Here is a 24,657-nt window from a genome sequence, read left to right as displayed (position 1 = left end):
AAAATCAATTACAAATGCATACTACTCTGCCATAATGCGGAATCAGGCATATTTTATTTCCAATATTAACCCTTAGAGGAAAGTGATTGCAATTTAAGATCTTGATAGATCAAACAATACATTTAGCAACATGCATACATTTCGATTCAACAACACAGAACCATAAAATAGAAGAAAAAGACAAAAGAATGGAACACAGATTTATCGTGGGGAAAACCCTTTTGGGTTAAAAACCCCACACTCCAAAACCAAAGAGTCATTGCATTCTTTAGCAACAAAAAATAGTTATAATACAATCTTCAATCTCTAGGCCTTTACATGGAGATTTACATCCTACTCCATCCTTGAGAAAATTTGGCAGCATAACCCCTATTAAATGAACTCCTCTCTTCAACAACTCCTCTAGCAATTCTTATGTTTATAGAGCTTACAATGCAAAAACTAATAGCTTCCCAAAAGTGTCCACATTCAATGTATCTGTAGACACCTAAAATTAATTAAATCAATATTTAATCAATTTAAGCCTGTCAACATAGTTAATTGATTTAATTGTGTTATCCTTATTCCTCCCGATGTTAATTAAATCTAATTTAATTAATCCTATCACTATTGTCCAATAATTAATTTATCAAATAAATTAATTATTTCCCTATCCTTTTACAGTCCCTACAATAATTATTTCCCCTAAAGCCACTTAGTTAATTAATTTTAATTAATTCACCTAGTCATGTGATTCCTACAAATCACTTTTCCTAATCCCCACTCAACCTAATTAATTCTTCTACAATCTCTCATAATCCCACTTATCATTATTCTCCAATTTTAAATTCCCCACTCATGTCACATCAATCATTGAACCTCTAAAAGAAATTCAAATTTCTTTGAATCCCCCTATGCATCCTCATTTTGAAATTCAATTTTCCTTTCCCCCCTCTTCTGAAGGAATTTTATATTCCTTTTTATTTCTCCAATGCATCCTTGATCCATGTCCACTATCTTGAATCAATATTATCCTTTCATAAGCAAATCAATCTTGGCCCTCCATTGGCCTCCTCCAATCCATAAATTGAAACATCTATCCTTCTCAAATGAGGTCTTCCATTATTCTATCCTTATGCTACTAATTTCTCCTCTCATCTCCCTCTATCACATCTTTATCATTTTATCATAGTCCTCTATCAAATCCTCAATCCTCATCCATCAATAATCCATCAATCCAAATCCTATCAAATCCTAATCTTGTTGAGCAAAGGAGAGCAATCCACATCCACATCAAGCAAGGAGCAAATCAAGTGGAGCATCAAAAGGGGTGGCTTCACTTCATCAAGCTCAATCCGAGGGGAGGTGAAAGAAAAGGTATAAAATTGGTTATTTGTATTTGTATTGTGTCTTGTTTGATTCTTTTACATTCTAACCTCCTTTGTCCCTTCTCCATCATTTTCCCCTCTTCATTTTGGCACGCCCATTGGGCTAATCATCTTGTGTTTACAACTTCATTTTCTTTCGAATACCCAAGATCAATTATCAAAAACTACTAACTCGTTATTTTTACAAGTTGCCTAAGGAGATATAAGAAAATATTCCACCTTTTTAATTATTTTCTTAGGCACTTATATCTAATTAGGGGTAAAAGAACAACTTGTTTGATGTGTTTGGGAAAAGTGTAGAAGTAGGAGAGTATGTTCTTGTCTATATAGAGAATTAGAAATCTAGACCCTTGAAACTTTTCTTGTTTGCTTGCACGCTTTTACCCTTAGCGGGCCTGCCCTCTCAATTTGGTGAGAGGGGAACGACCCAAGTGAGTACAACTAAAACCCAAGTATTCCAACTCACTATAATAAATAAGCCTTTTGAGATGAAAATCTCAGAGGATGGAGCTATTTGAGAGTTCACTCTCATATCGAGCACTTTGTAGGACCCCTTGAGGTCTCAATCATGCTTGCATGACTACATCTTGATTGGTACTTTGTAGGGCTATAGGCCTCAATCGCTTGCGTGACTACAAGGAGTAGTCTTCGAACAAAAATCCTTATTAAGAGCTCTAGGATGAGAATCCACCCGATTCACCTCCAAAAGGTGGATAATCTTGTTATAATCAATGACAGTCCCAAAGACACTGAGAGAGGGGGGGCGTGAATTGGTGTCTAACCAATTAGCAGAATATTTAAACTTATTAAGAACTTTGTATCCAAAAATAGTGTACCGGTAAATAATAATTAATGCAACAAATAAGAATAACATAGACAACATAGAGAACACACCATAACACAAGATATTAATGAGGAAACCTGGTGTGGGAAAAACCTCGGTGGGATTTGTGACCCACAATATTCACTCACTAGCCAATGAATAAATATTACTTACAAGGAGGGGTCTGCACATGCAGGAAGGCTAGTAGCCTAGAGCTCACTTACAAAATAGAAGTCTCACTGACTTACAAAAATGAATTATCAAAATCCAATACAATGTACTACTTCAAATCAGCATCAGCTATGACAGGTTCAATACCGGTTTAAGCTCAGTCTATAACCAAAAGCTTTGTTGTCAACTATATCACCTTATACAAAATATCATCTATCCTCTCTCTCTCTCTATCCTCCCTCTCTCCCATATAAATCAAAATGACCTATAAGATCTAATACATATATATGAGTCTTTTACAATATGTCATGTCAACTTTTGCAAGAGACAATTACATTATAAAACAATAAACAAAAGTTTATTCCATGTCGGCTTGAGTTCCAGTATGCATTTTTGCTGTTGTCGGTGTATGTAGAAGTCTATTGCTAGTGTCGGTAACTGTTGATGGGTTGACAGATGATTGCCAGGTGGTTGTCATCAATGACAATATCAACTATTCTCATAAGCATGTAGAATACCAACAATCTCCCCCTTTGGAATTGATGGCAACACTCATGAGAAAAATCCAAAAACTGTTCCAAAAACTGAAGTCCAAAAATTTTCTAAAAAGATGTGCTCCCCTTGAGCAAATGATCTCCTCTAAATAAGCAATTTTTCTCTCCACTACTCCCCCTTTGACATCAATGACAAAGGTTGTCAAAAATAGTCAAACGAGTGCAAAAATTTTACCTCAAGATCTGTAACTGGTTGGTTACAATCTGAAAGATATCTGCCAAAACTAGATTTAGACTCTGCATAAACCTTTTGTTGTCATTCAAGGTTACCTCAGTCTGTTGGATCATGCAGGTGAGATAATGCATGTGATCTTCTGATGATCATTCTCCTTGAAGCAATGCCTTAGATATTTCTATTCTCTGAGAAATAAGATTTTCCAACTTGGGATCAAGTTTATTTTTAAGCTCTCGGGCATTAGACCTTATCCTTGCCTTTATTTCTCAATTTTCTCTAATTTTTCCTCAAAACCTATCATTTCTTACTCAAAAACTGATATGTGACCAAATGAACCAATTATGTTATCAGCTATGTCATCAATTTCTTTTTGTGTTTTACTGATCTCCTTATATATGTCTTCTGTTAGGAGGTGAGGTTTGCATGTTTCCCTATATAGCTCTTTGTACTCCAAAATTGTAGAGTTTAGTGTCAGTAATAATGTATTCAGGTGTTTTGTACACTTCTTTATGGTGTCTTCAAATAATTTGTCCTTCTCTTTTTCAACTCTCTCCTTTATTGTATCTTCATTCACTTTATCAATGGTTATTACATTGTCAGCGATAAATTTGGACAATGTGTCTAATTTACCTAAAGAATCCTTAATATGATCTATGTTACAATTTGGTGCAATCAATTTAAGAATTGGTAAAGTGCTATCAATTGCCTTGTAGACCAATGCATTGCAATTCGCTATATTTTTTGAATCCAAAAGTACCTCTATAACATTGATAGGTCTGAATTCACTTGTTGATGTGCTGAATGTTTGACCAATTGCTTTTATTACCTCTATGGTTCCATCAGTTGTAACCATTTTACTTGTGTTTTCCTCTGGTGGGTCAGTTGGGGTTTGCATCTCATCTTGCAAGGGTTTCTCAAACTCTTTTGATGTCTCAATGTGATAGGGAGCTTGCTAGGAAAGTGCTCACAAGGCTAATTTGCTCAAATTCACCAACTAAGATCAACTACCCCCACACGAGGCTGCACACTGATTAAGGGTCCCAAGTAACACGTGTTTGAGTGCTTAGGATTGTTCTCACTATGTTTCATAAGCCCAAGTTTCACTTTGCCATCAGGTTCATGCACTTGACAAAAAAAAGTCATTTTTGTGTGTTATGCAACAAAGGGCTACTAGCCTGTAGAGGCCTAATTGGCGCCTTTTTCCTCACCTAGCCCAACGATGGGCATTTCCACCATAAAACTTGTTTTGAATGATGTTTAGGAGGTCTATTCTTGAATATTTTTCAGGTTTTGAGCTCCATGAGGAAGGTTAATGACTATCCACTTTTTATGGCACAAAAGGAGGGTTTAGTGAGGGTTTTGAGCTTGCAAAGTTTGATTTGTCAACTCCTTCATGAACCAAGGACTAAAACTGACTGAGGAAGTTTTCCACACCTTGGAGAACACTAACCAAGCCACTACCACTTGTAATTTTGCCAAACACTTGGCACACTAACTAAAAAATCAGAAAATTGTCACTGTGACAGTCAATTCACTGCTCTTGTACCAGTCAGCAACATTGCACTTTGGGACCTGAAAAAATGAAGAGTTTGGAATTGGGAAAAAACCTCAATGAGGTCTTCAAACATGTAACACACCTCCTATTACATTGCCTTCAAGATTCAAGGCTTGGATTCTGCTCCTCAAGTATTCCATGGGCATTTTGCCACATACAATTTATAAAAATAGTGAGCTCACTGTTTGATTACAAAATGAGAAAGATTTAAGTAATAATAAGCTAAACTAGCCATCCAAGAAGATACTCAATTCCCTTGGCCAAATGTCTAGGCCTCTGTCACATTCATTTGCTCACCCAAATTACTTTTGAGTCTAAACCTTGAGTTTTGTTTATGCTACTAGCCAAATGACAAACACTTGCCTAGCATTCACTCAAGTACATCTTCAAAACACTTCTTTGGCACAAAAAGAGATGTATGTACACTATATACATATTAATCAGCTTGGCAAAATCCATTGGAGGGATCCCAAACCTGGATCAACCAAGTTGATGCATTTTACAACTCCAAACCCCTGGCAGGGCAGCAGGTACACAGTTTACAAATATTTTTGTACAAACACCTTGCAAATGAAAAAACAATGAAACAATTACATGGGAAACTTTATCACATCAAAATTTCAACTTCCAATAAGGTATAGTATGGATTTGCACAGCTACAGTATGGACTGTTATTCAAAAGGAAGGAAAAACAATCATAAAAGCCAAAAAAGCATGATTTCTATTAAGATTCTCTTGTAAATACAATCACCAACCCTTTCCAAGGAAAAGGGAGGCCTTATATAGTTTCTCAAATTGGTTTTCAATCCCTAGTATGGACATGAGGCTTCAATAACTTCATTTTGCAAGAAAATGACAATTTTGACAACTTTTCAAACCAAATGACAACTTTTCTTGCTCAAAAAAGCATTTTTGACAACCTAGCCTTATCAAGTTGAATAAACAACTTAGACATGCTTAAAAACACTTTACAAACATGTTTCAATTCTCTTGAAGACATAAGGAGACCTTTTTGGCAATTTTGCACATTTTTGCCAAAAATTGTCAACTCAAGGCCTAAAAGGCAAAACTTGATCTCTAGAGCCCAAAATGAGATCAAAACCACTCAATATGACCCAAAACAACCTAAAACAACATAATAAACCTAACACAAGACTTTACAAACATAAAAGCATTGAATACTCAAAAATGGGAGTTTTACTCAACTAGGTGCTCCTGCACCGTACTCCTCCAAAAACAAAGAAGTCATGTGACTCCTTGAGGTAGCAAAGAAGAAGGAATGCCAACTTTCTGAAAGTCATCTTCAGGTATCCAAGTGGCCTCTGAGGTAGGCTGATCCTTCCACTTGATTAGATGCTCCATATAAGTATGATTCCTTGTCTTCTTGAGAGTCCTGGAGTCTAGAACCTGTTCTGCTTGGGGAAAAGAAAGAGAAGGGAGAGATAGATTAGAAAGGGATTTGAAAACATCTAAAACTCTTTGAACCTCCTTAGGTGGCTGCCCTTTGAAAGCAATCAGATCTACAACATTAAAAATGGGTGACAAAGAAACATTAGTAGGCAAATCAATTTTGTAGGCATTAGACCCATACTTAGCCAAGATCTTGCAAGGGCCTATCCTCCTCATCTGAAGCTTGCTTGGAACTCTCTTTTACAGCCTTTCCTTATTCAAATGAACCATCAAATAATCACCTATGGCAAACTGAACATCTCTCTTTGTAGCATCCACTCTTGCCTTGACGTTTTGAGAGGTATCTTGGAGAGCTTGTCTCACTTGCTCATGAACCTCCTTCATGGAGTGAGCCATGTCATCTACTATCCCACTCTTATGCTGCAAGTTAGTGATAAACCTCAACTCCATTATACCCCTTGGATGCATACCATAAACAACTTCAAATAGACTCTTACCTGTAGACCGGTTAACACTATCATTATAGGCATATTCGGCTTGATAAATGAGTTGATCCCAACTCTGCCCATAGTCCTTTGTCAAGCACGTAAGCATGTTTCCAAGAGACCTATTCACAACTTTGGTTTGGCCATCAATTTGTGGATGATAAGCTAAACCAAAAGAGAGATTAGTACCCAATCTCTTCCACAATGTTTTCCAGAAATGACCAAGAAACTTAACATCCCTATCTGAAACAATGCTAGTAGGAAAACCATGAATTCTAACAACTTCTTTGAAAAACAAATAGGCAATATGACTTGCATCATGTGTTGTCTTGCAAGGAATGAAGTGAGCCATTTTGTTGAATCTATCAACTACTACAAAGATGCTATCAAATCCTACTTGAGTTCTAGGTAATCCTACTACAAAATCCATACTAATGCAATCCCAAGGCCTGTGTGGAATGGGAAGAGGCTGATATAAACCAGTATTAGAGGAATTACCTTTTGCTTTCTGGCATACCAAACACTGCTCAACATACCTCCTAATGTCTCTCTACATTTTAGGCCAATAATAGAACCTTTGAACCTGTTCTAAGGTCTTGTTGAGACCGAAATGTCCACTTAAGCACCCATTGTGCTTCTCTTGAATGAGGTTCTCTCTCATAGAACCCTTTGGAACACACAACTGTCCACCCCTGAATAACAAACAATCCTGCAAAGTGAAATTAGCATATGCACCATGGAAGTTATTCTCAAAATCTTGACAAACTTTATAAGCTTCAGCAAAATCATTATCAATAGGATACATGTCTTTGAAACTATCAAGACCAATGCTCTGAACTTGAATCTCATGAATAGTTAACAACCTTCTACTCAAAGCATCTGCTACTTTATTCAACTGATCCTTCTTATTATTAAGAGTAAAAGTGTAAGCTTGCAAGTATTCTACCCACTTAACATGCCTATGATTCAGTTTATCCTATGAGTTCAAGAAACTGAGTGTCTGATTATCTGTGTATACAACAAACTCTTTAGGAAGAAGATAGTGTCTCCATTTCCTCAGTGCCTATACTAATGCATAGAGTCCTAAATCATAGGAAGAGTAATTTTATTTGCTTCATTCAATTTCTCACTAAAGAATGCAACTGGTCTATTTTCTTGACATAAAACAGGTCCTACTGCAATATTGCTAGCATCACATTCAATAGTAAAAAGCTTATCAAAACTAGGTAAAATGAGCACTAGTTGAGTAGCTACTTTAGTTTTCAGTAATTCAAACCCCTTATTGGATGCACTTGTCCACTGAAACTTTACCTTTACACCCCCTTTGATGGTGTCCAACATTGGAGCACAAATCTCACTGAATCCCTTGATGAATTTCTTGTAAAACTGTGCCAAACCATGGAAGCTTCTGACATCACTGGTTGTCTTAGGAGTTGGCCAACTGGTTATTGCTACCACTTTTGAGTGATCCATTTTCAGAATGCCTCATGATACAACAAAACCAAGATAGACCAATTCTTGCTTCATAAAATCATATTTTTCAAGATTAATGGTTAGTTGTTCATCAAATAACTGTTTCAAAACATTGGCTAAATGTTGTAAGTGCTCTTCCTTAGTCTTGCTGAAAATAAGAATATCATCTAAATACACTACAACAAATTTTCCAATGAAATCATATAAAACTTCATTCATGAGTCTCATGAATGTGCTGGGAGCATTAGAGAGTCCAAAAGGCATGACTAGCCACTCATAGAGTCCCTCATTTATTTTGAAAGTTGTCTTCCACTCATCCCCCTCTCTGATTCTTATTTGATGGTAACCACTCTTCAAATCAATCTTATTGAAATATTGTGCACCCCCCAAACAATCCATCAAATCCTCTATCCTGGGTATGGGAAATCTGTATCTGATGGTGATTTTGTTTATGGCTCTGGAATCTGTACAAAGTCTCCATGTACCCCCCTTCTTAGGTGCCAACACTATAGGTATTGCACAAGGACTAATGCTTTTCCTAATTAGGCCTTGGTCTAAGAGTTCTTGTATTTGTCTTGCTACCTCTTTGTTTTGTTCAGGGGTCATCTTGTAGGCTGCCTTGTTGGGCAAAGAGGCTCCAGGTATGAAATCAATTTGATTGCTAATGGCTCTAGGAGGTGGTAAGGCTGCAGGTGTACCATCACTGATTATTTGTTTGAAGTTATCAAGGATTTGTTGCACCTCTTATGGTATCTCAACTTTCTTTTCTACCTTTTCTTCTTTGGGTTTCACTATGAGTGCAAATCCTATTCCTTCACCCTCTTCTAGTGTTTTTATGAACTCTTTCTCATTCACTAACAAGATGTTAGGTACTTTGTTTGTACTCTCTCCTTCTTCAATGAGGCATTGGATCTGATAGGTTACTCCATCTTTCTAAAATGAATAGGAGTTTCTTTCCCCATCATGTTGTGCTTTTTGGTCAAACTGCCATGGTCTACCCAACAACAGGTGGCAACCATCCATAGGAAGGATGTCACATAGCATCCTATCTACATATCCACCTATGTGAAACTCTACCCAGGCTTGCTCATTTACTAACACATGTTGTCACTTATTCAACCATGTGACCTTTTATGGCTCCTTGTGTTGCATCCTTGGTAATTTTAGTTTGCTTACTACTTCCTCTGATATGATGTTATCTATGGATCCCGAATCTATGATCACCTTACACACTTTTCCCATGATTTTACACTTAATCCTAAACAATTCTCTTCTCTGTGAGGCCTCTATACTATGTGGCTTCTTCATTAACACTCTTTTGATCATTAAACTCTCACCATCCTCAAAAGCTAGGTGGTTCAATGCTGAAGTTCTGGTATTACATCCATCTTCCTGAACATAATTTACCCTCTTTTCACCTCCATAAGATGAACTAGGCTTCTCTGGGCATCTATAGGCAGGGTGGCCCAACTTTTGGCAGTTATAGCACTTCATGGTTGAGAAGTAGGACCCTCTCCCTAGTCCATTAGATCTACCTCTACTCGGGTTGCTTGATCCCCTACCCCTATAGTTGGGTGTGCTCTGAGAATCCCCACTTTGCTCAATAAGTTTAGACTCTCCCTGGGATCATTGATCTATGTTCCTTCCCCCAAAATTGCATCTATGGCCTCTACCATATCTTCCCCTACCTCTTCCTCTATTGTTTTGGTCTTTCTTTCTCCTACCTTTCTCTTCCACCTTAAGTGCCAATTGATAGCACTTGTGTACGGTTTGTGGGCATAACAAGCTCATCTCTTCCTGGATGTTCCATCTTAACCCATTCAAATACCTTGCCACTTTTATACTCTCATCCTCCACTACTCTAGATCTCATGCATAGTTTTTGAAACTCTTCAGTGTAGCTGTTGACATCTAGGTCTTTCTATCTTAAATTTTGTCTTTTCTGGTGAAGTTGTACTTCATAGTCTTCAGGGAGGTAGGTCTCTTTGATTTTGGCTACCATTGCTTTCCAGGTGGCTAGTGGTTGCTTACCTACTTTCAGCCTTTCCTCTTGGATGAACTTCCACCAAGTTAAGGCTTTTCCTCTCAGCCTTGATTTTTCCACCTTAACCTTTTGTGCTTTAGACACTCCATCACACTCAAAATGGTTTTCTAACCCTTCAGTCCACTCTATTAGAGCGTCTGGATCCATTTTCCCATTGAAAAGGGCCACTCCTTCTAAGGTCTTACCACTCATATCTCTCAAGGCTTTCAAGAATGGTTCTTTCTCAATGATAGGGTCGAGCATGGGGACTTAATCCTCTATTTCCATCATTTTACCCTAATCTCCAACCTTATCCTCAACCTCTTCAGTTTTGACTTCTACTTCAGCTAGTTTCATTGCTAGTTGATCTAATCTTTCTCTGAGTGCCCTATTTTCCTCTTCTTGATCCTCAACCTTCTTAGCCAGTTCTACATTGGTCACCATGTTTTCCTAATGTTTCTTTCCTTCTGAATCTTTTGTTGGCTCTGATACCACTATGATAGGGACCTTGCTAGGAAAGTGCTCACAAGGCTAATTTGCTCAAATTCAGCAACTAAGATCAACTACCCCCACATGAGGTTGCACACTGATTAAGGGTCCCAAGTAACACTTGTTTGAGTGCTTAGGATTTTTCTCACTATGTTTCATAAGCCCAAGTTTCACTTTGCCATCGAGTTCATGCACTTGACAAAAAACAATCATTTTTGTGTGTTATGCAACAAAGGGCTACTAGCCCGTGGAGGCCTAATTGGCTCCTTTTTCCTCACCTAGCCCAATGATGGGAATTTCCACCATAAAATTTTTTTTTAATGGTGTTTAGGAGGTCTATGCTTGAAGATTTTTTAGGTTTTGAGCTCCATGAGGAAGGTTTAATGACTATCCACTTTATATGGCACAAAAGGAGGGTTTAGTGAGGGTTTTGAGCTTGCAAAGTTTGATTTGTCAACCCCTTCATGAACCAAGGACTAAAACTGACTAAGGAAGTCTGCCACACCTTGGAGAACACTAACCAAGCCACTACAACTTGTCATTTTGCCAAACACTTGGCACACTAACTAAAAAATCAGAAAATTGTCACTGTGTTAGTCAATGCGCTACTCTTTTACCAGTCAGCAACATTGCACTTTGGGACCTGTAAAAATGAAGAGTTTGGAATTGGTAAAACACCTCAATGAGGTCTTCAAACATATAACACATCTCCTATTACATTTCCTTCAAGATTCAAGGCTTGGATTATGCTCCTCAAGCATTCCATGGGCATTTTGCCACATACAATTTATAAAAATAGTGAACTCACTGTTTGATTACAAAATGAGAAAGATTTAAGTAAGAACAAGCTAAACTAGCCATCCAAGAAGATACTCAATTCCCTTGGCCAAATTTCCAAGCCTTTGTCACATTCATTTGCTCACCCAAATTACTTTTGAGTGCAAACCTTGAGTTTTGTTTATGCTACTAGCCAAATGACAAACACTTGCCTAGAATTCACTCAAGTACATCTTCAAAACACTTCTTTGGCACAAAAAGAGATGTATGTACACTATATACATATGAATCAACTTGGAAAAATCCATTGGAGGGATCCCAAACTTGGATCAACCAAGTTGATGCAGTTTACAACTCCAAACCCCTGGCAGGGCAGCAGGTACACAGTTTACAAATATTTTTGTACAAACACCTTGAAAATGAAAAACCAATGAAATAATTACATGGGAAACTTTATTACATCAACATTTCAACTTCCAAGAAGGTACAGTATGGATTTTCATAGCTACAGTACGGACTGCTATTCAAAAGGAAGGAAAAACAATCATAAAAGCCAAAAAAGCATGATTTCTATTAAGATTCTCTTGTAAATACAATAAACAACCCTTTCCAAGGAAAAGGGAGGCCTTATATAGTTTCTCCATTTGGTTTTCAAGCCCTAGTACGGACATGAGGCTTCAATAACTTCATTTTGCAAGAAAATGACAATTTTGACAACTTTTCAAACCAAATGACAACTTTTCTTGCTCAAAAAGGTACAACTTGCCTAAAAAACTTAGAAATGCTTAAAAACACCTAAAAAAACATGTTTCAATGCTCTTGAAGACATTAGGAGACCTTTTTGGCAATTTTGCACATTTTTGCCAAAAATTGTCAACTCAAGGCCTAAAAGGCAAAACTTTATCTCTAGAGCCCAAAATGAGATCAAAACCACTCAATATGACCCAAAATAACCTAACACAAGACTTTACAAACATAAAAGCATTAAATACTCAAAAATGAGACTTTTACTCAACTAGGTGCTCCTGCACCACAATGATTGCTAGTTTCTCTATTTTGGTGTGTACCTCTGCCTCAAATTGTTTTCCTAAAAGTTCAACTGCTAGTATCTTAGTCTCCAGTGGCCCTATGCCAGCATCTTTACCTTCAGTAGGTTTTCTAGTATCTGACGGTTGCTCTATTTGGTTTGGGATCTCAACCTCAACAGTTTCTACCATTTTCTCTTCCATGTTTGCACTGTCAACATTGTCTTCCTTAACCTCTGAACTATCCTTGTCCACAACAATATTTACTTCCTAAGTATCCACATTCATGGTAAGGATTATCTCAGATTTAGTATTTGTGTCATCATGTGTAACACCTTCAGTGTCAATAACCAGCGGATCATATGTGTGTACTGGTGCAGTATCCAAAGGTGGTGGTAGATTGTCAGTGATCTTGATGTTTGGAATACCACCAATTTTTCCTTTTCCCTTGTCCTTGTCCTTCTGATACACTTTAAATGTCTTTTTCATTCGGTTCATTTCCTCTTGTTTTTCCTTCTCCACAAAAAATGTATCCCAATTATTAGCAGTCTCATCTACAATCTCTTTTACTCTTCTTACCATTAAACTTACTTGTTGGTGTCCACTAGCAAAAACAGGTCAGTTAGCCTCAGAAATTAATTCGTCAATTTCCTCTTTTGAATTTATAGGATGTATAGCTAGAAGTTTTTCAACTTTCAGTCTCTTATCTAATTCCATCACTACTATCCATTTTGCTTCCAATCTCCTATAGAGTTCATTAGGTAATCCATCCACAACTTCAATTAAAACCCTTTTATATATGTCCAAATGTAAAATTATACTGTCCTCAATGATTTCCTTGTCAGAATCATTAAATGTGTTATACAGTTTGTGTACATTAGCCAAATTTCCATCATCAATTATCTCATTCAGTAAATTATTCAAAGAAGGGGTAACAGGTTGTTGTTTCTTCTTTGGTGTGAGTTTCTTGGGCGGTCCCCTTACTGCCTATTGTTTCTTCCTCAAAGTCCTTGTTCTCTTAGGTGAAAGAGAGGGTATTGGTGAAGGTTTTCTCTTCTTCCTTTCAACTCTTTTAAACTCAGCTGCCTTCTCACTGTCAGTTCCAGAAGATGTGCCAACCGGTGAAATATGTGCCTCTGGTTGAAGTCCTTCAAGTTCACTAGCCGACATGCCACTGATGTTCATTACATTTTCTTTAATTTCCTTCACCTTCTTAGAAGCATCTCTAATATATTTTTCTATTTTATTTCTTTGCTACAACATATTTACATCACTTTCAATAGTCTTAGCACTACCAAAGACCTTTTCTGAAGGTTCTCTTGGTGCATCCAGTAAAGCTTTGGCATATCTCCAAAATGGTAAGATCTACTTCATATCCCATTTGGGTGACCCAGATAGTCCTAGGGAGTACTGCCTCCATCCATGTCTCATCTCTTTTGATAACAAAACAAATCTCTTTGTCATATTTGTCCACTACACTCTGTGGTAGCCTTTCTCTAGTTCTCATTTTAGCTCGGAAAGTTTTGAAGTATTCAATTATGTTGTTGTCTCTAGCAGTTCCCATGCCGGTAAAAGCTTCCTGTAATTGTTTTCCTACTAGTATATCATATCCAAAGTCTTTGGGTCCTATACCAGGGATTTCTTTAGTGAAATACAACATTAAACATACCAAAAGATTTCCAAAGTGGAATGTCCCTTTCTTATCTCCTTTAATCTTTTCAAATTGTCAATGAGTTCATATTCTAGCCATTGACACACATCTATTATTGCATTGTTGTTAACCATCTCATAGGCACTGTTTATACAAAGACTAGAAACTAAATTTAGCTTGTTAGCATGTGTAGCCTTGTACCCTAACACCATACTTACAAATCTCACATTGATGTCCTTGATGTTATTTACTCTTAGTGATATATTGTCAGATGTTTCTCTGGTTAGGCTCATCACTTTGTTGTTAGGAATCTTCTTAGTCTTATCAAGTCTGCTGTCGGTTGAGGGTAAACCAGTTACTGCCCTAATTTCTTGTCGGGTTATTTTGCAGATAGAATCCAACCATAAGAATTCTCCATGTGCTCTACTCAAAGCAATTCTTACTACTTCCTCTAGAAATTGAGGGATGTTCAGTATCTCCACAAAACCTAGAGTTTCTACAATTTTGTGTTTGGGTTTAACAACACCATTTTCATCACAAATTACTTTAGTAAACATTTTCATCAATTCTTCAAAACCTAGTTCTTCTATATTGCAATGTATATAAATCCTAGGGTCTTCTGCAAATGCTACACCTTTAGGAATATTTGAAAATGCCCCTATAGAGTCATCTTTCTTATCGATTTCAGGAATTATCTTAAACATGGGCCTAGGGAGTTTCACATTTTCCACAATGGTAGGGTTCAAAATAAACTCGGGAGAAGAAAAAGAAGCCTTTGAAAAATACCTTTTATTGCTTGAAAATATTCTGAATGCTTGAATAAATCACTTTGCACCTTTGCCTTGAATGCCTGTGCTCTGTTTTCGTGCTCTCTGCTAATTTGAATGCTCTGTGAGTCAAAAAATGAGGGAAATCAGCTGATTTATAATAACATTTCTTCCACCAACCACATTAAATGCTCGTCGGTTAAGTGAAAACTTAACACATCTGGCGGTAAGGAAGAAATCTATCTTCTCACCATTCACCAAGGGTAATTCACATGATTTTCAACTTGTTGCAATACCCCGAAAGGGTTACTTCTTAGTTGGATGAAGAATCTCCTACTGGTGGAGGATTACTCTGTTCTACCGGTATAGAGATAGTTTCATCAACTTTTTGATCTATCTTCCCAATCCATTGTTTTGAAAATTCTTGATTTACCTCATCTACCTTTTCTTTTCCTTTCAAACTGGATCCTTTATTGTTTTCCAGTGAAGTCTCACTTCTACAAAATTTAGCAATATGTCCAATTTTGTTATAAGCATAACAAGTCACATTATTCCTTTGAATAGGCTTTCCATATCCTACGTCGGTTTGTGTTCTGCATTGATTAGATAAATGTTCATATCTTCCACAAACATAACATTTCACATTCAAAATGCAATTTTCTAAATTATGACCAACTTTGTTGCATTTGGAACATTGACCAGTGGGTGCATTAATATTCTGATTGTTTCTAAATCTACTTTGATTTTCTCTATGACCATATTTGTTGCAATTGAAACATTTTCCATTAAACTTATAAGCATTAGGTTGTCTTACCGGTTTGTTCTGATCTAGATTGTTTGTAGTACTGGAACTTTCTCCAACTTCAAATCCAAGTCCATTAGTATCTCCATTAGGTTTCAGACTTCTCAGCATGTCATCAAGCTCCTCTAAAATTTTCTTGAATTTATCTTTGTGTTTATTTGCAGTAGCCAACTCATTTTCCAGAATTTCCTTTTGTCTCATAAGCTCAGTTTTATCATGTTGCATGTGAATCAGATCTGTCTTCAACATATCATTTTCATGACTAAGTCTTAGATTTTCATTTCCAACATCATTGAGTCTCCTAGTCAAGTCTTCTTCATTCTTCTTCATGTCTTCAATGTCTTTACATAACCTCATAGTCATATCTTGCATTTCATTCTTCATATTACTGTTTTCTTGTCTCAACTTGTTTGCAAGTTCTCTAAGAGTTTCTTTTTCATCATCATCTTTCTGCATCTTCTCCTGAAGTTCTTTTCTTTTATTTTGTGCTATAGAAAAGTTCTCCTGAAGTCCTTTAATGAATTCCTGTGCATTCCTTAGATCATCTTCAAGTTTAATACTCTTCAATTTTGCTGCATCATAATCTACAAGAGCTCCTTCCAATTGTTTTCTTAAGTTCTCCATCTGTACCGATGTCAAAATCTTCCTCAAGTTGTTAGGCTTTTGAAAATAGAGGACTAGGCTCTGATACAAATTGTTAGAATCAATGACAGTCCCAAAGACACTAAGAGGGGGGGGGGTGAATCAATGTCTAACCAATTAGCAGAATATTTAAACTTATTAAGAACTTTGTATCCAAAAATAGTGTACTGGTAAATAAGAATTAATGCAGCAAATAAGAATAACAAAGATAGAATAGAGAACACACCATAATACAAGATATTTAACGAGGAAACCCAATGTGGGAAAAAGATCGGTGGGATTTATGACCCACAATATTCACTCACTGGCCAATGAATAAATATTACTTACAAGGAGGGGCCTGCACATGCAAGAAGGCTAGCAGCCTAGAGCTCACTACTCACTTACAAAACAGAAGTCTCACTGACTTACAAAAATGGATTATCAAAATCCAATACAATGTACTGCTTCAGATCAACATTAGCTATGCTAGGTTCAATACCGGTTTAAGCTCAATCTATAACCAAAACCTTCATTGTCAGCTATATCACCTTATACAAAATATTATCTATCCTTTCTCTCTCCCATATACATCAAAATGACCTATAAGATCTCATACATATGAGTCTTTTATAATATGCCATGTTAGCTTTTACAAGAGATATTTACATTATAAAACAATAAACAAAAGTTTATTCCATGTTGGCTTGAGTGTCGGTATGCATTATTTCCACTGTCGGTGAAGTGTTTGTCGATGTATGTAGAAGTCTATTGCCAGTGCCGGTAAGTGTCGGTGGGTTGATAGATGATTGTCAGTTGGTTTCCATCAATGACAACATCAACTATTCTCATAAGAGTGTAAAATGCCAACAAATATTTGTGCAAGGGAGATAGTAACTCCCCCAAGAGACTTGACATTTTGTACCCACATTAGCATTTTGAGTCAGCTAATATGGCATTTAGAATCCACTGTGTGAGACTCAGCAGTCGTATTCTGATTAGCTATTGGGTGTGTACCTGATTCAACAAGAAAAGGTTTTCCTCTTCATCCAACTTCCTAGGATAGCACGTTGTGTTTGGATTCTCTATGTGCATCAATGGCCAATGTGTATTCATTGTTGATATCTCTTTCCAAGTCCATCATTGCTCCAACCAATCAATCTTCCCTCTTTCCAAATTTCATCTTGTCATCATCAAATCTTTAATCCATTTCTATCTATCCAAGTCATTCTTCAATCCCCAATCCACTTTCCTCCATTCAAACAATCATCCTTCCTCAACCAATATTTTTGTATAAATCATTCATCCGAATTTGGGTAGCCTCCCCCTTTATTCTTCCTATTATCTATTTGTTCTTCCATAATCATTCTCCCTCTAATCCAATCAAATCAATCCATCTTTCTAATCTGGTTATCCAATCCCTCATCAATCAATCATCCAATTCAATTCAATCTAATCCAATCCAATTCAATCCAATTCAATCCAATCCAATCCAATCCAATCCAATCAAGTCCTAATCCAAGGACCAATCCAATCAAATCAAGTCCAATCCAAATCAAATCTGATCAAAATCCAATCAAATTTGACCCATCATCATTCAAAGCCAAGTCCTAATCATCATATTTATCCAATTCCAATCTAATCCTTCATTCTCAACATGGCTACCCAAAATTTCAAAGCTTGGTATGAGAAAATTCTCATGGAAGTTCACGAACCACCTCAACCTGCCTACCAAGTCAATCCCATAATCTCTCATCCACCTATCATACCTTCATCCATCCCACCTCAACACATTGCACCTAATCCCAATCCATATCATATCTCTTATCCTTCCTCTACCTTTGAAAAGGGAAATCCATCTTATTCCCCATCTTATCTCCATATTATCCCTCATCCACATATATAACTTCATCTCTCCTCCCATCTAGATCCCAATCCCCATCCTTTTACAACACATTCATCACCTCTACTACCCATCTAAATCCTTTACTCCATAGTCCTCCAAGCATTAATCATACTTCCCCAATCCATTATCCTAATCCTCCATCCAATCCCCATACCCCATCTAATCCCCATCCTGCATCTAATCCTAATACTCCAAAATTTGTATTATCCACATCCTCCAAATCCATCATCCATAATCTCATCCAAGACATACTAGCAAAGGAGACAAAATCCCCACCTCAAAACAAAGTTGCCAAGTCTCCTCAAGTCCTCCATCCATCCCAATCACCTCCACCTCAAAAGAAGTCTCAATACCCCACACTTCATGATACCCCCATTCCTCCATCTACTTACATCGAATCTTCCGTATCCTCCTCCATCATACCACCCCCACAAGCTCGGACATGCCAAGGGCTTGTTCCAAAGCATGCTAGCATAGAATCCTCTCCATCTCATGGTGCATATCTCTCCACTCCATCTAATTATCCCATCCCCTCAACTTCCTCTCATGATCATATAATTCCTCTATCCAACCCTCTCCCTCCATTGCATGATCCTCTCCTATCTCATGATACAATCACCCCTCTCACTCCATCTCATGGTACCCTCCCTAATCTAGATCAAAGTATCCCTTCATCTCCATGTCATGATCCCAATCCATTTAAATATCCTAATCTTTCTTCCACATCTCATCCCCCTCAAAATGGACTCGCATCTTGTTTGCGAAATAATAAGGGTCCTCAAGCCAATGCTCAAGATGTTGGTACATCCTCTATTCCTCATAAATCTAAAATTCCTTCATGCAAATAAAAATCCCTTCATCCCCTATCATCGACATCCATTTTGGGACCCTATATTCCAAAGCTAAATCCTCCATTCCTTCCATCCATTTTGGGTCCTTACGTCCCTCCATCCACCATTCCATCACATCAAATAATCCCTAAGAAAGATCAACAAAAGCATGCATCATTGAGTTCCTCCCAACGCACTCCTTCCATCATCCCGCCATCCATAAAATCCTTAAGTCTTTCATCCTCATGCACCTGTCCCATTGCCATTGGAAGCAATTTGGATGCCCAATCTAAAAAGCATAAAGTTCAAAATCCACAAAAATCAAAGGATGAACATGTCCCCTCAAAATGACATGCTCAAAAGAAAAATATGATCTGAAAGAAAGGACAATCCAAAAGGCCACCAAGGCCCCAAAAGAAAAAAATAAAAAACTATGTGGATTTCTAAGATACTTCTACAAGAAGAACAATCGAAATTGGCATCCAAACTTGCTAATCCAAAAGCTCCATCCATTCATAACTCCTTCAATCATCCATCTAACACTCCTCCATCTTCAAAATCCATTTTGGTTCCTTATGTCCCAAAATCCACCATCCCAACTCCATCACTCCCTTCTTCTATTTTGGGTCTTCATGTCCCAAAATACACACTTTATCCCCCATTTAATTCAAAACATTCTCCTCCACTACTACACCACTCTTGAAGGTGTGTGCCATTGTTGATCTTCCACAAAATTTTCAAAACCCCATCCATTATCTGATGAATACTAAGAGGGGGGGTGAATTAGTATGCCAAAAATTACTATACTTAAACACTTTACTAGACTACTAGTAAACCGGTAAAACAGTTTAGCAAACAAACTAGTTAGCACACCTACAAACCAAATAGCAAATAATGCATTCACCCACAGAAGCACAAACACCATAGCACAAGAGACTTTGATGTGGAAACTCAAATGGGAAAAACCATGGTGAGATTAAACTCACAAGTAACTATCTCCAAAATAGGAACCAGATCGGTTAAGGTCAGACTGGTTAAGGTCATACAATGTTCTTTACCAGAATAGATTTTGTTAGGAATCTCAATCTCTGTTAGTAAATAAGTTTGATTAAAGAATACATTGCTAGAGGATTTTAGATCCACAGATGTGAACCACCTTGTTAGAGGATTTACAAAAGGCTTTTTGGGCCTACCCTATTAAGGGCTTCAGACTTGTCGAAGATGTGAGTAATCAACAAGTGAGTGATCTAGCAAATAGCATAGATTGCTTGGTTAGATCCTTGATAGCTCATTCCTAATGCATTCTAGCATTACTTCAGTCTTCAACACATTCACACTCTATCTATCTTCCACAGACCTGAACTTGTCTTCTGTGTGCTCTCTTATAAAAACTCATCAACCACCTTAAACCCTAGCAACAACCTAAAACCCTAGACATGATGTCCTTATCAAGGAATCTGATTTCATGTCACTCCAATAGGATTACAATACAATTTCCTAGGTTCAATGCATCTAGACATATTTGGTAACATGACACAAAAAGCACCGCCAGAGTGTCGGCACCGCCAAACAATCGGTGGATGGTAACTCATCACAAAATGCCGGTTGGTAACTCATCATAGAGTATTACCAGTTCATACAAAACACCAGTTGCCGATTTGACAATAATGAAGACTGGGAAATATGAGTTGTGTCGTTTCATTCCTTCGTACCGCTTGAGATCCTTGAACTACTTGGGGTTTTCATACCGCTTCAAATCGGTAAACACTTTCTGCAAAAAACCGATAGTCTAAAGACTATAATACATCATACTGGTTGGAACAAATACCAGTTGAGCTTTAACTCATACATACAAAAAGTGATCTCAAATCAAGTGTGTGTCCATCAATGACAATCAAAGCATCAATCATAAAAAATGTCAACAATCTCCCCCTTTGGCATTGATGGCAACACTTAGGAAAACTTTGGCATCTAAGTGTTTTACAACAAAAATATGCCATAATCAAAATTATTCCCCCTAAGCATATACGCTATCCCTTTTCTAGAAAATACAATGTATACTACTCCTTAATAGAAATAACATGAAAGTATACATCAAAACATTTAAAATTTATACTTCTCCCCCTTTGCCAACAATGACAAAAGTATTGTAGACTAACCCATGTTTCATTAGTATTAAAATAATAAGTGTTTATGACAGTAAAGAGTAAAACTTGTCAAAAACTGATTTAAAGTCCTACAAAAATTGCTTCATGGATAAGGACCATGAGTCAAGTAGGGAAGTAGCCACCTCTTTCTCTGTCTGCATTTGGGAGACCTATTCTTCCATGGCATCTATCATGCTCATCTCTTGAGTGACCGTTAGGGCATCAAGATTTAGATAGCATTTCTGGAGAATCAGCAGTCTAGGTAGTAGGACTAGTTGAAGTTCCTACAAATTTCATGTCCGGTTTCTTATCTTTGCCTCTAGTCTTGCAGACTGCAGTTGAAACCGGTGAACAGTTTGACCATATGTGGAAAAGCAATCATATGGCATCTTGAAGGTGCTAATAAATGACTTCATATCAGATTGTAGTTTTTCCTTCTAAGTGAGCACATCATCACAGAATAACTGAGGTTGGTAAATCTTGCTGAGTAGTAGATTGTCCTCATCCATTGCATGTCTAATGTCCTTCTGTGCCTTCTAGAGATCAGACCGGAGCTCCGTTAACTTTCTCACCAAGGCAGTGTCCAGAGCCTTTTGATGTTCCTTCTTGGCATTTTCTTCTGCAACCTCTTCCAGGCTTTGTACCTGTTCTTCTACAACTGTGCATAGGAGCTTCAATTGTGCAAGTGAGGAATCGGTACTGGGAAGGTTCATACTGGGTATCAAACTAGTAAGTGTTTCCACCACAGTTTGGATAACATCTTCCTCCTTTTTCCTCCTTAGAGCATCCAATCGCTCTTGAGCAATCTTAATGCTCTGCAACAGCTCCGATTCATTTGTAAACTGGAGGTCAATAGGACTGGTAATTGCAGCCAGTTTAGCCTGACTACCGGTTGCCATTGGGGTCTCCACCCGTGTGCTCTTTTCCGCTACTTCCTTGTCCTTGGCTTTTTTCTGATCTTCTTGAGCCTTCCTCTGCTCCTCTTCTTCTTTCTTTCTTTCTTTTCTCTTCTACTTGTCTCTTCTCTTCATCTTTTCGCTTCTTCTCTTCTTCACCTTCTTCTTCTCCTATTCCTTCTTCCTCTTTTCCTCTTCCTGTTTCTTCTCTTCGTCTTTCCGCTTCTCCTCTTCTTTCTTTTCCTCTTCCTTCTTCTTCTTCTTCTATTCCTCTTGTTTCTTATTTTCCTCTTCTTTTCTCTTCTTCTCCTCTTCTTTTCTTTTATCCTCTTCCTCTTTCTTCTTTTTCTCCTCTTTTCTCTTATCCGCTTCCTCTTTCCTCTTTTCCTCTTCTTTTCTCTTATCCTCTTCATCTGCCTATTTCTTCTTTTCTGCTTCATGTTGCTTCTTTTCTTCTTCTGCCTTCTTTTCCTGTCTTGTTCCTTCTGATGGTGTAATCTGAGTAACATTTTCACCATCTAAGGCATCAACATCAATGGGGTCCATTTATTTTGTGACCGGTTCTTCTTCACTATTATACACCTCATCCGGTTTGCCAGTTTCCGGTTCTAGCTCAGCTTTTCTGTTGGCTTCAACCACTTGATGCATCTTAAGAGCTTCTTGAGCATGAGTATGTGTATCTTTGATCACTTCATGAACTTTTCCTTCCAGTAATAGGAGTCTTCTTCATCTCATGAAGAAGAGGCCTTTGTATTTATTCATAACTTCAAAAAGTTCTGAATTTGATACATCAGGAAAATGTTGAGAAAATATTTCCTCCCTCATTTCCTATTCCTTTTCTATGGCAATGCGCCATTTATTGTCTAGAGAATTATACAAAGAATCTGGTGTCTCAGATCTAATTTCTAAAGGCGATCGATCATTAACACACAAATACTTAATGATTTCCTATTCAACTTCTTCCTTTTCATCATCATTGAAGTCATCAAAACAATCAATTAAATCATTCAACAATTTTTGCCTAATATTCTTTATAGTTATTTGACAATGTGTCAAAGGTTTGTAAGAAGAAGTATCAATATTTACCGATGCAGATGATGTCGGTTCATTCTTTGTCTTTTTTTTGTTTGCATGATCTTCTTAGGCGGTTCTTCTGAGTCAAGTGTATTGCTTTTTGTCTTCCGCTTCCTCTCAAAGACTTTTGCAGGTGTAGCTTCTAGTTTCTTCTTAGCTGGTGATTGCTTGGTCACTTTGGGACTAGTTGCAGTAATCAGTGCCGATGTTGAAGGCACTGCCTTTCCTTTCTTTTTAGGGGGTTCTACAACCAGTGTAACCCTTTCCAAATAGGTGTCGGTTCTCTTTGCCTTAGGATCTAGGGGTGAGGCGATTAGGGTAGAAGCATACCCATCCAGCATATCATTAATCACCTCATAGCCCATAGGCTCTAATTCTTCCTGCCTAGGCTTAACGGCCTCCATTATGTATTCATCCACTTTGATGGTGAAGTAGATGTCTTCCTCATACTTTTTGAATAAATCACTAGATATTCTTATCCTTTGCCTCATCTTGCATCTGAACTCATCAAAGTATTTGTTCAGTGCTTCCAGATAGCCAGTTCCAACCACTTGTAGGCTCTCCTTGATTTGTTTTGTCACCAGTTGGTCAACAAACCACTAAATGTGACCTACTCCTAGAAAGTAGCCTTGGAAGTAAAAGAAAAACCCAACTAGTAGTTGTCCGAACTTGAATCTTAGTGCATTGTCTTGTTTGATTGACTTAAGATTCAACATAAGTTGTCTTTGCATACAAGTGCATAGATAAAATGATGCATCTTCCTTGATCATCATGTAAGCAGCATTTACCGCTATAGCAAAGATAGAATTAATTCTGCTAGCAGAAAATGTCTGGTAACTTATCACCATGCAGGCATACTTGACCAGAATGTCCTTGATTGAGTTGATGGTCATTCCACGTGAGTCGCTCACTGAACCAGTGAGCTTGGACATTACAGTCTTGTTGACCTTCCTTAGGGCTAGCACTTCCCCTGTGTTACAGAAACCAGTGATGACATGAATCACTTCAGGTGTGATATCATGTGTCCGCTCTAGGTACATCTTATCATCATGTACCATGCTTAGAATAATGCGAATGTGATCATCTGAAAATTCTTCAAGAAAGTAAACTGCATTTTGAAGTTTCTTCTTTTCCATAATGTTGAATTCCGGTTTAATCTTCTTATCCTTTCCACAGAATAGGCTCAGCTAGGAATGGATCACAAGAGACCCTAGGTCTTCAATTTTGCAGTCTATGTAGTCAGAAATGCCTTCTTCTACTATTACACTAGCAGGTACTTGAGACAGGGCATTGTATTTCGACTTTCATTGAATGAAGTCCATAGAATCAATAGTTGCACTAGAGCTTTCATGAGATGCAGAAGCCATGATAAATGAAGAACTATGAAAAATACCTTCGCAGATTGAAATTTAGGGCTTCGCAATTTGAACTTCGCTTCACACTCCTTCGGTTGCAGAGATACCGCTTTGTGTTCTACACTCCTCCAACATATGTTTGCTTCAGATTCTTCTTCGGGAATTTGATAAATTTTTTAATTTGTAGTGTAAATCGCTTTCCTTCGCTCTTTACTTGAAAAAATTCTTCACTCGAAAAATGATAAGTGAGAAATGGTTTGAAAATTCCTTTTAAACGGGTTC

Source organism: Cryptomeria japonica, chromosome 10 (genome assembly GCF_030272615.1).
Source record: "Cryptomeria japonica chromosome 10, Sugi_1.0, whole genome shotgun sequence".
Classification (NCBI taxonomy): Eukaryota; Viridiplantae; Streptophyta; class Pinopsida; order Cupressales; family Cupressaceae; genus Cryptomeria; species Cryptomeria japonica.
Note: the sequence above shows the minus strand (reverse complement) of the source record.